Source organism: Cervus elaphus, chromosome 6 (assembly GCF_910594005.1).
Source record: "Cervus elaphus chromosome 6, mCerEla1.1, whole genome shotgun sequence".
NCBI lineage: Eukaryota > Metazoa > Chordata > Mammalia > Artiodactyla > Cervidae > Cervus > Cervus elaphus.
The window spans coordinates 19,949,781-19,963,481 of NC_057820.1; the positions used below are offsets into that span (position 1 = coordinate 19,949,781).

General features: G+C 41.9%; 1 protein-coding gene across 1 annotated transcript in view; it reads left to right on the forward strand.

Moving 5' to 3' along the window:
- The window catches only part of RASGEF1B (RasGEF domain family member 1B), a 483,692-nt gene that overhangs the window by 82,643 nt on the left and 387,348 nt on the right, over window positions 1-13,701 (forward strand). The window lies entirely within an intron of this gene.

Consider the following 13,701-nt stretch of genomic DNA (forward strand, 5'->3'; position numbering starts at 1 on the left):
GCCAAGGTGGATGGGAATGGAGAGGAAGACAACAAGGAGGATGAAACTCCAGATATTGGTGGCAGCCAGGAGTTGGTAAAAGATGCGATTTCTTTCCTGTTCACTTCAAACATGAGTACTAGGAGTCAGGAACTGAGAATAAGTTTAGTGACCACACTTGCATTACACAGTCTTAGGGACAAAGGAGAATCAGAATAATTAATTTGGAGTAAAATCCTTGTTTATGACCAAAACTCGTGTGTGCTAGCCATTTGGAGGGTCTGCTCTGACCTCCTCAAGGAATTAATGCGTCCCAGGAAAGTCTGCAGCCCTGTGTTGTGTGGGCAAAATGAAACTTCCTCCTGTGAGCTCTTTTCTCTCTTCTGCGGTGCTTACTTTGGCTTTACCTTGTGCCAGACCTGAAAATCTGGAGCTGTCAGCTCTAGTCCAGCCCCCGCGGAGCCCAGTGGCAGGGTTCCAATTCCTTGCGGTGGCGAATGTGAAGAAGTGCTGTGTGTGGGGTAATATTTATGGCTTTGTCAGCTGTTGGCACCGTAGCAACGGACTCAAGAATGGCCAAAGGAGCTTTAGTGATGATGAGTGTTTGTTTAGAATGATAATCTAGGGAACTGAGCTCTAGGCTCTCATCAGCAGGCCCGTCCTGGTTGGGAACATTCCCTAAAAGAAATTCTTGGTTCAGCAGTTAGCCCTAGGTCAAGTGTGACCAAAGACGACGATGTACATTTGCAGTGGAGATGCTGTCTATCCCAGAAAGTCCTTCATCTGCCCACACCCTTGTGTGTGATAGGCATTTTCTTTTCCTCCTGTGTGATCCATCTGAAGATGTGGGTGATTTAAGGGAGTTGTGTCTTTTTTCCACTCTGCCCTGGCTCCATGACTCAGGGTCACGTGATCATCACCCTGACCTTAGCGTTAGTATTTCTGAAGAGTGAGACAGAGCTAAATCTATCCAAGTATCAGTAGGGTTAACTGTATACAAAGTGTTTTAAAGTATATGATTTTCATCTCATCCTTGTAAACTTCCACGTGGGGAAGAAAAAATTTATTATAGTCTTTGAAGATGGAAGTCAGTGATTTAATTAAGTTGCAAGAATAATAAGTGGAATCAGGACTACAGGTAGGCATTTCTGATTCCTGGATCTGTACCTTGGAGTAGACAAGTTATAGCTTGCTGGCCAAATCTGGCCACTGTCTGTTTTTGTACAACCTGAAAGCACAAAGTTTTCACATTTTTAAATAGTTGGGAGAAAAATAACAAAAGAAGAATATGTCCTGACACATAGCATAGGTAATTCAAATTTCAGTGTCTAAAAATTAAACTTGTATTGGAACACAGACGCATTTATATATTTAGGCATTGTCTGTGATTCCTGTTAAACTACAATGACAGACTTAGAGTTGCTGTGACAGAGACCTTATGGCCCACGGCACCTAAAATATTTTGTAAAGGAAAAGTTTGTCAGCCCCTGTAATAGATGATCAATGAATAGAAACCCATGGAACAGTCTCTCTGCACTAGTCTGCTAAGGCTACATAAAAAGTCCCATGAACTGGGTGGCTTCAAACAACAGACATTTATGGTCTCCCAGTTCTGGAGGCTGGAAGTCCACAATTGAGGCATTGGCAGAGCTATGCTTCCTCTGAGACTCTGAGTAGACTCCTTCTTTGCCTCTTCCTAGCTCCTGGTGGTGGCCCAGAGTCCTTGGTGTTCCTTTGTTTGCATCTGTGTCCATCTAGTCAATTTCTGCCTCCATCACCAGGTGGGTGTCCTCACCTCATCATCTTCTGTGACTGTCTGTGTCCAGATTTCCCCTTTTTGAAAGGACACCAGATATATTGTATTGTTGTTGTTTAGTCACTAAGTTGTGTCTACTCTTAGGACCCAAAGGACTGTAGCCAACCAGGCTCCTCTGTCCATGGGATTTCCCAGGCAAGAGTACTGGAGTGGATTTGCCATTTCCTTCTTAGGGGATCTTCCCAACCCAGGGACTGAACCCACATCTCCTGCATTGGCAGGCAGAGTCTTTACCACTGAGCCACCTCAGAAGCTGCTATATTGGATTAGGACTCCCTCTAATGACTTCATCTTACCTGAATCATCTGCAAAGACCCTAATTCCAAACAGGGTCACATTTCCAGGTACCAGGGGTTATGACATCAGTGTCTCTTTTCGGGGGACACAATACACCTTATAGCACTTTTCCCAGCGTAGGGTGTCATTCACACATTATCATCACTCTTCCTTATTCCTCCCTTTGTACCTCCTTCCCTGCTTCTTCCCCCACCCTCTTGCATCCCTTATTCACTAGACATTCAACAAACATTTATGCAGTCATTACAGTGTCCTCACCGCTACGCCCATCACTGTGCTAAAGTATAGTGTACAAAAGTGATTGAGTGTTGGCTTCTGGCCTCAGTGAGCTAGCAGTGCATGATCAGCTGTCTGTGATAAGTCCTCTCAGAGGGATTTGTGTAAGCAACAATAGAGATTTGAAAGGATCTCTAGCTTTAAATTCTCAAATACTGAGCAATAATCTTTCAGAATAATTGATGTGGTCTTCTTTAACATACCACGGCTGTTGACTCAAAAATAACAGATGCTGATATCCTTAGAATTGTGGAGTTTCCTTACTGTTCTTTTAAAAGTCAGAAGCCTTCAGCCCCTCATCTGCCTTTATTCCTTCAATCTCTCTTCTCTTCAGCACTGACCATGTCAGGATGGAGTGTCTGTTCTGGGAAAAAACAATGGAACGACCCTGAGGAGGGGCTCTGGCCTGGTTATGTTAAGTTGATGGCTTTTAGGGAAACTTAGCCGTGGCTTTGTGGGATGAGGCTGGACAGCACTCTGTGCCTCTTGTCCCTATACATGTGTTTTGTTGTGTCTTCTTTGAGGCTCTTTGTCACTCTGCTGTCTCCTCCTGGCACTAATTGGTTACATTCAAATGTAGTCATGAAGTGCGTGAAATATGCTCTGACAGCCTTTTCTCCCCTGGCCCCAGAACTCAGCATCTTGCTGGTCTTGTAGGATCCTCATGGGTATGAAGGCACAGCAAGGAAGGAGGTCCGTCCTCTCTGTGGGGGATTCTGGTGGGACTATTTGTGGGCCGCATCCTCTGGTCCGATCGTATTATCTCTGTGCAGTTTGTCAACCATGGAGTTCCCTCTGCTCCCTGCAGATTCAGAGTTTCCTGCTGGTTCTCAAACCATAAGATGCTAACCTGATGGAAACATCAAAGATCCACTCCCTGTAGGAAGCGGGTGAGGGAACTGATGCTAAAAAGTAATGCCTCTTCTCCCAATGCTGTCCTCTTCCCAGAGTTCACAGTTGCTGCTGACCTTTGTATTCAGACTTTGTGTGCATATATATATATATATCTGTTCTACTTAGCCTTTTAAAGGAGCTTCTTTGATTTTTTTAAAAATTAAATTCACTATGAATGCCAAGATTCTTCAGCTTTTATAAATGGTGCAGAGTAAGAAGAAATTAATATTGACTTATTGGTAAAGAACCTCTGACATTGATATTGCGAGACTACAGTTACCGTGCTTTGTTAATTTTAACAGAATTTCACATTTTACCCTAATGCTCCCAGAGTTCAATTCCTGTGTCACAGTCTACCCCAGAAATACTTCTGAAGGCCAATGACCCAAATCTTGGCTTGACCACTTACTACTTAAGAAAACTGGGGCAAGTTGCTTAACCTGTCTGTTTTCTCACTGTCCTGAAATGAGTGAAACAGGTACTTTACAGGGATGTTTGGAAGTTCAAGTGAGACAGTGTGCATTAAAGGGCTTTAGAAATTGGAAGTTTTGTTTAAATGTCAGAAGGTATTATCACTACTGTCCTGATGAAAATTAATGCTATGAAAATTCTGGTCAGAGATACATTTTCTTCTTTTCTGTGACCTTAAAAGGCAGAGTTATCATTGCCACTAATTTGTTTTGGGTATTTCTTAGACTGTGGGTTCTCAAGGTGTGATCTCCAGACCAGGAGCATGAACTTTACCTGAGAATGTGTTAGAAATGCAAGTTCTTGGACCCCACCTCAGACCTCCTGAATCAAAATCTGTAAGGTGGAGCCCAGCATCTGTGTCTTAACAGGAACTCCAGGTGATTCTCCTGGCACTAACGTTTGAGACCCACTGGCTTAGAGTTACACCCACCTGCGTGTGCGCAGGCTCTGATTTTGCTGATTTTTTAAAAATGGAAGTAGAGCTGCTTGACAGTGTTGTGTTGGTTTCTACTGTACAACGTGAATCAGCCGTATGTATACATACAGCCCCTCCCTCATGGACCTCCTCCCACCATCCCTGCCGCACCCCTCTAGGTCATCACAGGGCGCTGAGCTGATCTCCCTGTGCTATACACCAGCTCCCCGCTAGCTATTTGTTTGACACATAGTAGTGTGTATATTTCAGTGCTTGTCTCTCAATTTGTCTCACCCTCTCCTTCCACCTGCCACGTCCACAAGTCTGTTCTCCATGTCTGCGTCTCTATTCTTGCCCTGCAAATGGGTTCATCAGTACCATTTTTCTAGATTCATTAATACATGATGTTTGTTTTTCTCTTTTTGACTTACTTCACTGTGTAAGACAGACTCTGGGTTCAAACACACCACTGCAAATGACCCAATTTCAGTCCTTTTTATGGCTGAGTAATACTCCACTGCATATGTGTACCACATCTTCTTCATCCTTTCATCTGTCAGTGGACATTTAGATTGCTTCCATGTCCTGGCTATTGTAAACAGAGCTGCAGTGAACGCTGGCGTACATGTATCTCTATGAAAATACTACACTTGATCTTAGCCAAAAGGCCGAGAAGCGATTCTATGAAAATAGAACTACCATATGACCCAGTAATCCCACTGCTAGGCACATACCACCCCCCCCCCCCTTTTTTTTAACCTGGCTTTTCTTTCAGACCTGGGAGGGATTCTGAAAGACAAATGTGTGCATCTAAGATTGAGTTGCCACCATCCGTTGACTTCCTAGAACACGCCTGCCTGACAGGTGTGCCATTTTTAGTGTTGACATCGATCCTACGAATGCAGGTCCTTAAAGCAGCCTGTTGGTTAAACACTACTTGTTGGGGATATGCTGGAGGTCCATAGCCATGCTCTCTACTTAAGTGCGTTAATAACAGTTGAATGAGATGACTGGTAAACTCTTCTGTGAGATTCAGTATAGCTCCTGCCGAGCTTGATTTGTATTCCGGCCACCCTTCAACATCAGGTGTCTTCCTCGCTCTAATAGTCTCTTGTCTTCTTCAAAGGAACCACTACCTCTTCATGAGTTGGGGCCCCTATCCTGAAGTGCTCTGACAGGTCATGGAAATAGCCAGTGGTTTCCCTCATGGTCTAGTGGTTAAGAATCTGCCTGCCAGTTCGGGGGACATTGGTTTGACCCCTGATCTGGGAAGATCCCACACGCCTCGGAGCAACTAAGCCCCAGTGCTGCAACTGCTGAGCCCAAGTGCCGCAACTGCTGAAGTCTGTGCTCCCTAGAGCTGTGCTCCGAAAGAGGAGAAGTCCCCACAATGAGCAGTCCTCGCACCGTGATGAAGAGTGGCCCCTGCACTCCGCAACTAGAGAAAGCCCTGGTGCAGCAACAAAGACCCATCACAGCCTAAGTAAATAAATAAATAAACTTTAAAAAAGTGAAATAGCCAGGTGCCCCGCTGCACACCCTGTACTTCCCCATCATACCCCGGGATTGCAGCTATGCTGTGGCTGTCCTGACAGTTAGATGGACAGTAGTTACCTTATACTGAAAACAGAACTCTAAAGGTAATTAAGACAGAAGTGAGAAAGTGGTGGGAAAAACCGTAGGGAAATCATGGTGCTCTCGGGCTGATCCATAAGGGCAGAGGTGCATCGTAGGTGTTCAATAAATACTTACAGAATAAATGAATGAGGGCAGAATTTTGTGTTTCGGAAGTGATCCTGCCTACTTCACTTATGAGCATCTATATTATTCCAAAGGAGCAGACATTATGCCTTGATTGAGTGAACTATTAGATATGTTTAGTTTTAAATGCAGACATAAATAGATTTGATCTTTCCATGGTTCGAATTTCCTCCCATCAGCTTTCCCTTAATTATCCACAAGTGTTCCAAGCCTTCATTAGCTAAATAGGATGCAGATGATGGTCATTAGTCTGGGATATAAATCCTGCTGGCACATTCAATGGCTTTTCACTCAGTTAATTGAAATTTTCAGTATTCATGGACTACAAGAAAACACTAATTTTATCATTTATTTGGGGGTACAATTTTTTTTTCTTTTGCTGATTGTGTTTCATAATTATGAAGTTAAAAATAAATATGAATGCTACACTTTGCCTGGAGAGGATACCACTATTTTAAGTGCACATGTATCCATATTAGTCTGCTAAATCATGGAGACCGATGGAAAATCACACATTGTCTAGAAATCTTAGAATTGGCCAACTAAATGTCTAAGAAAGCATCCAAGTCGCGTGCACTTTGGGAACCCATTGATTCAAGTGTAAGAGACTTCCAAATTGTTAGTAATATGAGTAGGTCTGGTCTTAACATCTGCCAATGAATAAGAAATCATCCAGTTGTCCGTGGAGTGCAAATTGCAGGTATCAAATAGAGATGATTAATGCAGGTGTTATTCCTGTAAATGGTTCTTAGCTTTTGACTGCATTTGACCATTTGTCAGAACTAACTGGCCTCTGTTTAGTGATATTGAGAGTGAAACACATGTACACAGACACATGTGTGCAACTGATACGTGAAATAAAATTTCATAAGATTACCATCTATCTTAGAGATTCGGTTTCTGAATTCCTTAGTTTTTATAATCCAATACTTCAGCAATGATCTCTGCTTCCCCCCCCCCCACTTTGTTCCAATTTAATCGAGTAAGTGTCATCTGTGTGCTGTTTTAAAAATATAAATCTTGGTTATGGACGTTACACTGCAGAAGTTGGCTCAGTAGAGGCAGAGTATATCTACTTCTAAACCTAATTTAGTGGGAATAAAACAGCATTGTAATAATTCTCAGAGGTAAACTCTCCCTTAAAAAGGAGACTAGAACATATGGAGTCTCTTTTCAGTACTCAATCACTTTGCAAAACACACCCACCAGTGAGAATAGGGTAGGCAGCTGCCCTTTCAGAGTCTTTTTGTAGGCTGGACTGGATGGACCCATCCATCACTGCTCCTCTGTCTGGGTTGTCTGACCGAAGCCTTAGCAGTTTCAGTTGTTTGACGCTCTTCCTTCTGGGGTTGCTTTGACCTTTTTTGCCCCTTGGAATGTTTCTCTGAATGATTCTTAATGATAATTTAAGGAAGACATGTTTAAGCACCTCAGTCCTCTAAATCAACCATTATATATATATATGGTTGATATATATAGTATATATATATATATATATATATATATATATATATATATAATATACATGGCTTAATAGTGTTGTTTCAGTCACTAAGTCCTATCCAACTCTTTGCAACTCCATGGACTGCAGCATGCCAGATTTCCCTGTCCTTCACTATCTCCTGGAGCCTACTCAAAGTCATGACCATTGAGTCAGTGATGCCATCCAACCATCTCATCCTTTGTCACCTCTTTCTCCTTCTGCCCTTAATCTTTCCCAGCATCAGGGTCTTTTCCAATGAGTCAGCTCTTCATATCAGGTGGCCAAAGTATTGGAGCTTTAGCTTCAGCATCAGTCCTTCCAAATGAATATTCGGGGTTGATTTCCTTTAGAATTGACTGGTATGATCTCCTTGCAGTCCAAGAGACTCTCAAGAATCTTCTCCAACACCACAGTTTGAAAGCACCAAATTTCTGGCACTCAGCCTTCGTTATGGTCTGACTCTTACATCCGTACATGACTACTGTATAATGTATAAATACATATATTTAATATGTATGTCAATATTTAATTTATATCTGTCTCAAAGTCAAATATAGAGACATTTTATCAGTTATGCTTTTGGGAATTCCCTAAAAAATTCTCCTTTCTGCCTCCATAGTTAATCAAAAGATGAATGTATTATTCAGCCAGATGTCCTGCCCTCAGAGGATGCAGAAAAGAAGTAGTCAGTCTACTCACTGATTTCTAAAAATGTGCCTGATAAGATCCAGCTCTTTTTCTCCAAATTAACCAGGGTTCTCATGATCTAATGGGAAATGAATAGGGGTTTCCTCATTTCAAAATGAAGAATTCAAGACCTCTAGTCCAACAATCTGTCTTAAGCTTACAAGGTTAATGTTTGTCTCTTATTAAGAAGAGACAAAAATCAAATGCCTAGATTCCTGAGCAAGTGACCCATTTGTTTATCTCTCCAGCAACTCTTATCATAAAAGACCAGCAAATGTATAAACTCTAATAAGGGGTCACATGAGCTTCCCAGGTGGCGCTAGTGGTGAAGCGTCTGCCTGCTGATGCAGGAGACGCAAGAGACGCGGGTTTGATCCCTGGGTTAGGGAGATCCTCTGGAGCAGGAAATGGCACCCCACTCTGGTATTCTTGTCTGGAACATTTCATGGGCAGAGGAGCCTAGTGGGCTATAGTCCATGCTCCTGCAAAGAGTCAGACATGATTGAGCGACTGAACACAAGGGGTCACATTCAACTAGAGCACATCTGTCATAGTATCAGCCCTTGGCAAAACTGGGTCAAATTAAAGTGTACTGTAGTGGACAGAGCCAGGCTCCACACAGATCTCCATGCACACGGCCCTCAGCTGTCTGCCCTCTCAGGAAATTGCCCTTGGCTGAAATGAGGCATCATCCCTAGGGTTTGCCCTCTTCCCAGGGGAGCACTTTCCCTTGCTCCAGCTTAGGACAAGTCTAGCCCAGTTTCAGAGCTCTCTATTTGGTTGGCTGAGACCTTGGTTGAGTTTGTACTCCAGCCCATCAACCCACTGCATCTCCCTCTGCTCAGTCCTGCACCTTTGCCTTCCCTTCTCCAAGTGGAAATCCGAAGGTCTCCCTAACGAACCTCCTGTAGGCTGATCTCCACCTCATAGGCTGCTTTTGAGGGAGCCTAACCTGCAACCTGTGGGATCTTTTCCATCAGCATTGAGTATCTGAGATCTTCATGCTCTAAGTCATTATTTCTCTTTGAAATTAATCTGCTTTGAAATTAATAAAAGACAAGAAGCATCTGCTTGTAGGAAAGAGCATAAATACATTCCTCCTCTCCAAGATGTAACAGGCCAGAGATTACAAGATTTAAAATTTCCAGTTCCCCCTTTGTGGTGACTCTTACCCCTAGCATCCCTTGAGGATCTATCTATTATGATTCAAAGCCTTCTGCTGAAACCAGAGCTCCTATAAATGAAATTTCAGGTGTCACTATGTAAATGAACAACAGTGGGACCTCAGCTTTCTAGATTCATTTAGGAAATTGCTGCAACTGTCCATGTATAATACTGTTCACCCCATGCTATTCATTCTGCCTACAGTCTTAGAAGTCAGTACTCTAAAAAGCCACGGTGTACGTGTACCACAACTTCCTTATCCATTCATCTGCCAATGGACGTTTAGGTTGCTTCAATGTCCTAGCTATTGTAAATAGTGCAGCAGTGAACATATGCACAATGGAATATTACTCAGCTATAAAAAAGGATGCATTTGAATCAGTTCTAATGAGGTGGATGAACCTAGAACCTATTATACAGAGTGAAGTAAGTCAGACAGAGAAAGACAGATATCATATATTAACACATATATGTGGAATCTAGAAAGATAGTGCCAATGATCTTATTGCAGGGCAGCAAAAGAAACACAGATGTAAAGAACAGACTTTCGGACACAGTGGAAGAAGGAAAGGATGAGATGATTTGAGAGAACAGCATTGAAATACGGAATCTAGAAAGATAGTGCCAATGATCTTATGTTCAGGGAAGCAAAGGAAACACCAATGTAAAGAACAGACTTTCAGACACAGTGGGAGAAGGGAAGGGTGAGATGATTTGAGAGAATGGCCTTGAAATATATACATTACCATATGTAAAAGAGATGGCCAGTGGGAGTTTAATGTATGATGCAGGGAACCCAAAGCTGGTGCTCTGAGACAACCTGGAGGGATGGGGTAGGGAGGGGAGCGAGGGGGGGGGTTCAGGAGGGGACATATGTATGTGTATGACTGATTCATGTTGGTGTATGGCAGAGGCCATCACAGTACTGTAAAGTAATTATCCTTCAATGAAAAGAAATAAATAAAAGCCCTTGTGCTTCCTTGCAACAAATGCAGCATCAGGCAAACTTTGGTGGAGGGGACTCATTAGCAATTTCCTCTTTAGTAGAAAAATATTGATGCAACGATCAAGAAGGTCATGGCATGGGTTAAATCACCATGTTTTGAGGCTTTCATTTTCAGTAATTAAAGTGAACATGTTATTGGAAGGTTTAGAAAGCCCACCCAAAGTCATTCACAATAGCTGCCATCAGGAAACTGGAATGCCAGCGAAAGTCTTTCGACGGGATGAAATGAGACTGACCAAGCGTATAAGCACAGTCTCCTTAGAAAATGGCCAAATTAAGGATATGGACTCTCATTGACCCTTGCCGTATCACTTCCACACTTGTTCCATGTCCTGAGATTTCACTGTATATTTATGCTTTGTCTCAAGTGGTTCTTTGCTACAAGTGCAACATTTAGCTATATATATATATATGTATATATATTTTTTCTTTTTAGTGAAGCCAATTTCACCCATCTCTGACTCTCATTTCTCCTCCAAACATGTTTCTCAGGTTACCTGAGACTGTTTTTGAAAGTTGGATGGTATTGTTTAATTTTGAAGATCATTTCCCCTGGGGGCAGAGCACTAATGTCTGCATTCTTAGACATGTCCCTTAATTTACTCTCTCCAATGGTATATGTTAAGCTTAGTTAAAAATGCAATTAGAGTCGCTCAAGTTGCCCCCACTTGGCAACTGCATGGAGTCTTCAGTAGCTGGGATTTGTGTCCCCCCCCGCCCCGCCCAGATTTTTAGTTCCATTTAGGACAGAAATTTGTTGTTAAGTTGCTCAGTCACATCCAAGTCTTTTGCAACCCCATGGACTGTAGCTCACCAGGCTCCTCTGTCCATGGGATTTTCCAGGCAAAAATACTGGAGTGGCTTGCCATTTCCTTCTCCAGGGGATCTTTCCAACCCAGGGCTCGAACCCTCATCTCCTGCATGGCAAGCAGGTTCTTTACCACTGAGCCACCAGGGAAGCCCTAGGTTAGAAAATGAGACTTGAAATCAGGAACAGGAAGAGCAATTCCCATGATTAGACTTTTCCATTCCTGGAAAAAATTTAGTTGCACTCATCAAGGAATTATGATCATTTCTACAAACTAGCTCAGTGAGAGTTTATACCTTTTGTTCTCAACTGGGGGTAATTTTGCCTGCCTCCCGACCCTTGGCAATGCCTGAGCACATTTTTGGTTGTTACGGCTGATCCAGGGAGGAGGGTGTGCTGCTGGCCTCTGAGGGGTGGAGGCCAGGGATGCTGGTAGCCATTCTGCAGTGCTCTATACAGCACACACATCCCACAACAGTGGATTATCCAGTCCAGCATTCATAGCCCCAACACTGAAAAACTGATTCCACCAAACCATGTGGATGAGACAATGGATATATGCTAAACAGAGAGAAAAATGTTATTTTACTACAATTCAGGAGGCTTTTGTGTCTCTCCTTTGGCTTCACTTTGTAGCTCTATGACACATGAGTGAATCTGCTTCCAAAATAATGTTTTGGGATAAGACTGCAGTCTTTTTTTTTTTTTTTTGCATTTTTTTCATCTGGTGCATATTTAGTGGATACCTTTTCTGTGCCAGGCACTGGGCTAGGCAATAGGGCTATAGTGATGACCAAGTTTTGCTGGGTCTTTCCCTGGAGCAGAAATCTAAGCATGAACATCAAGATCTCTCTCGTGGTATAGTGTTCCGTGTACAGGTGTGTAAAGATGAGGAAAGGTCATGAGGAAAGGCATTTGATGGGAAGATTGAAGAGGATGCTTCGTTGTTACGCATGCCAGCTGTCTGCTACTTTGGCTGTTCTTTCTCTCCTTTCTGGTCCAATCTTGATTTTCACTTTTTCTCATTTTTTTTTCTGCTGCCAAAATCTTTCCTCCTTTCCATTTTCCCCTTTCAATTCAAACTTTCTGAATAACGTGTATCCCTTCCTTCCCAAACAAAATTAAAACACACGTAAAAACTACCAGCAATCCACGTGTAAAGATCATGCCCACCTAAACCTTGAACTTAATTTGTCTTCATTAAAGATCCTTTTTTGTATGTTTATCTATGTCTGTGTTTTCTGTCCTTTAATACTGCATATTATTTGGGGACACAATACACGCTGTCTCAGATTCTTAACTTTTTCTAATTCTTATCCCAAAACATATCAAAACCCTAAGTGAATTGATAAATATTTTTATGTTATATGGAGAAAGAGTGAGAGAAAGTTTATACACATTAGATTTTTGAGCCATACCAAAGTCTCTGTATACATTTCTTCCAGTTTTTTATTTCTATTCAACCAAAACTATCAGTGTGCATATATATACGTATATACACACATATATATACCCACACACAAAATACACATACATACATCTATGCACACATATACACAATGCATATGTATGCATATTGTTGTTCACTCGCTAAGTCATGTCTGACTCTTTGTGATCCCATGGACTGCAGCACGCCAGGCTTCCCTGCCCTTTTCCATCTCCTGGCGTTTGCTCAAACTCATGTCTATTGAGTCCTGATGTCACCCAACCATCTTATACTCTGTCATCCCCCTACTCCTCCTGCCCTCATCTTTCACAGTGTCAGGGTCTTCTCCAATGATTTGGCTCTTTGCATCAGATGTCAAAGTATTGGAGCTTCAACTTCAACATCAGTCTTTCCAGTGAATATTCAGGGTTGATTTCCTTTAGGATTGACTGGTTTAATCTCCTTACAATCCAAGGGTCTCTGAAGAGTCTTTCAGTACCACAGTTTGAAAGCATCAATTCTTTGGTGTTCAGCATTCTTTATGGTCCAACTCTCACATCTCTACGTGACTCCTGGAAAAATCATAGCTTTGACTATTTGGATCTTTGTCAGCAAAGTGATATCTCTGCTGTTTAATACACTGTCTAGGTTTGTCATAGCTTTTCTTCCAAGGAGCAAGCATCTTTTAATTTCATGGCTGCAGTCACTGTGTGCAGTGATTTTGGAGCCTAAGAAAATAAAATCTGCCACTGTTTCCACTTTTTCCCCATCTATTAGTCATGAAGTGATGGGACCTGATGCCATGATCTTCATTTTTTGAATGTTGAGTTTTAAGCTAGAGCCTTTTCACTCTCATATATGCGCACATATACATAATACATATTTATGCATGTATTACATATGTATACAAGAATATTTATTGCAATAAAACAACAAAAGAATAAAGTCCTGGAAACCATCAAATCTCTGTCAGTAAAGGAAAGCATAAATAAAGTATGATAAATCCATATTATGCATGTTATGCAGCCATTAAGAGGAATGTGTGACTCTACATGAAGTGACTGGAAAGATGTTGATAATGTAGTCTTAGTAGGATGGTATGATCGCAAGAAAGAAAGAAACTTCTCTGTGTGTATATGTAATATAATTGTATAACTAATATGTAATACATACATATTTGCATAAAAATAGAGAAAGTGTGGAAGGATGAACAGAGAT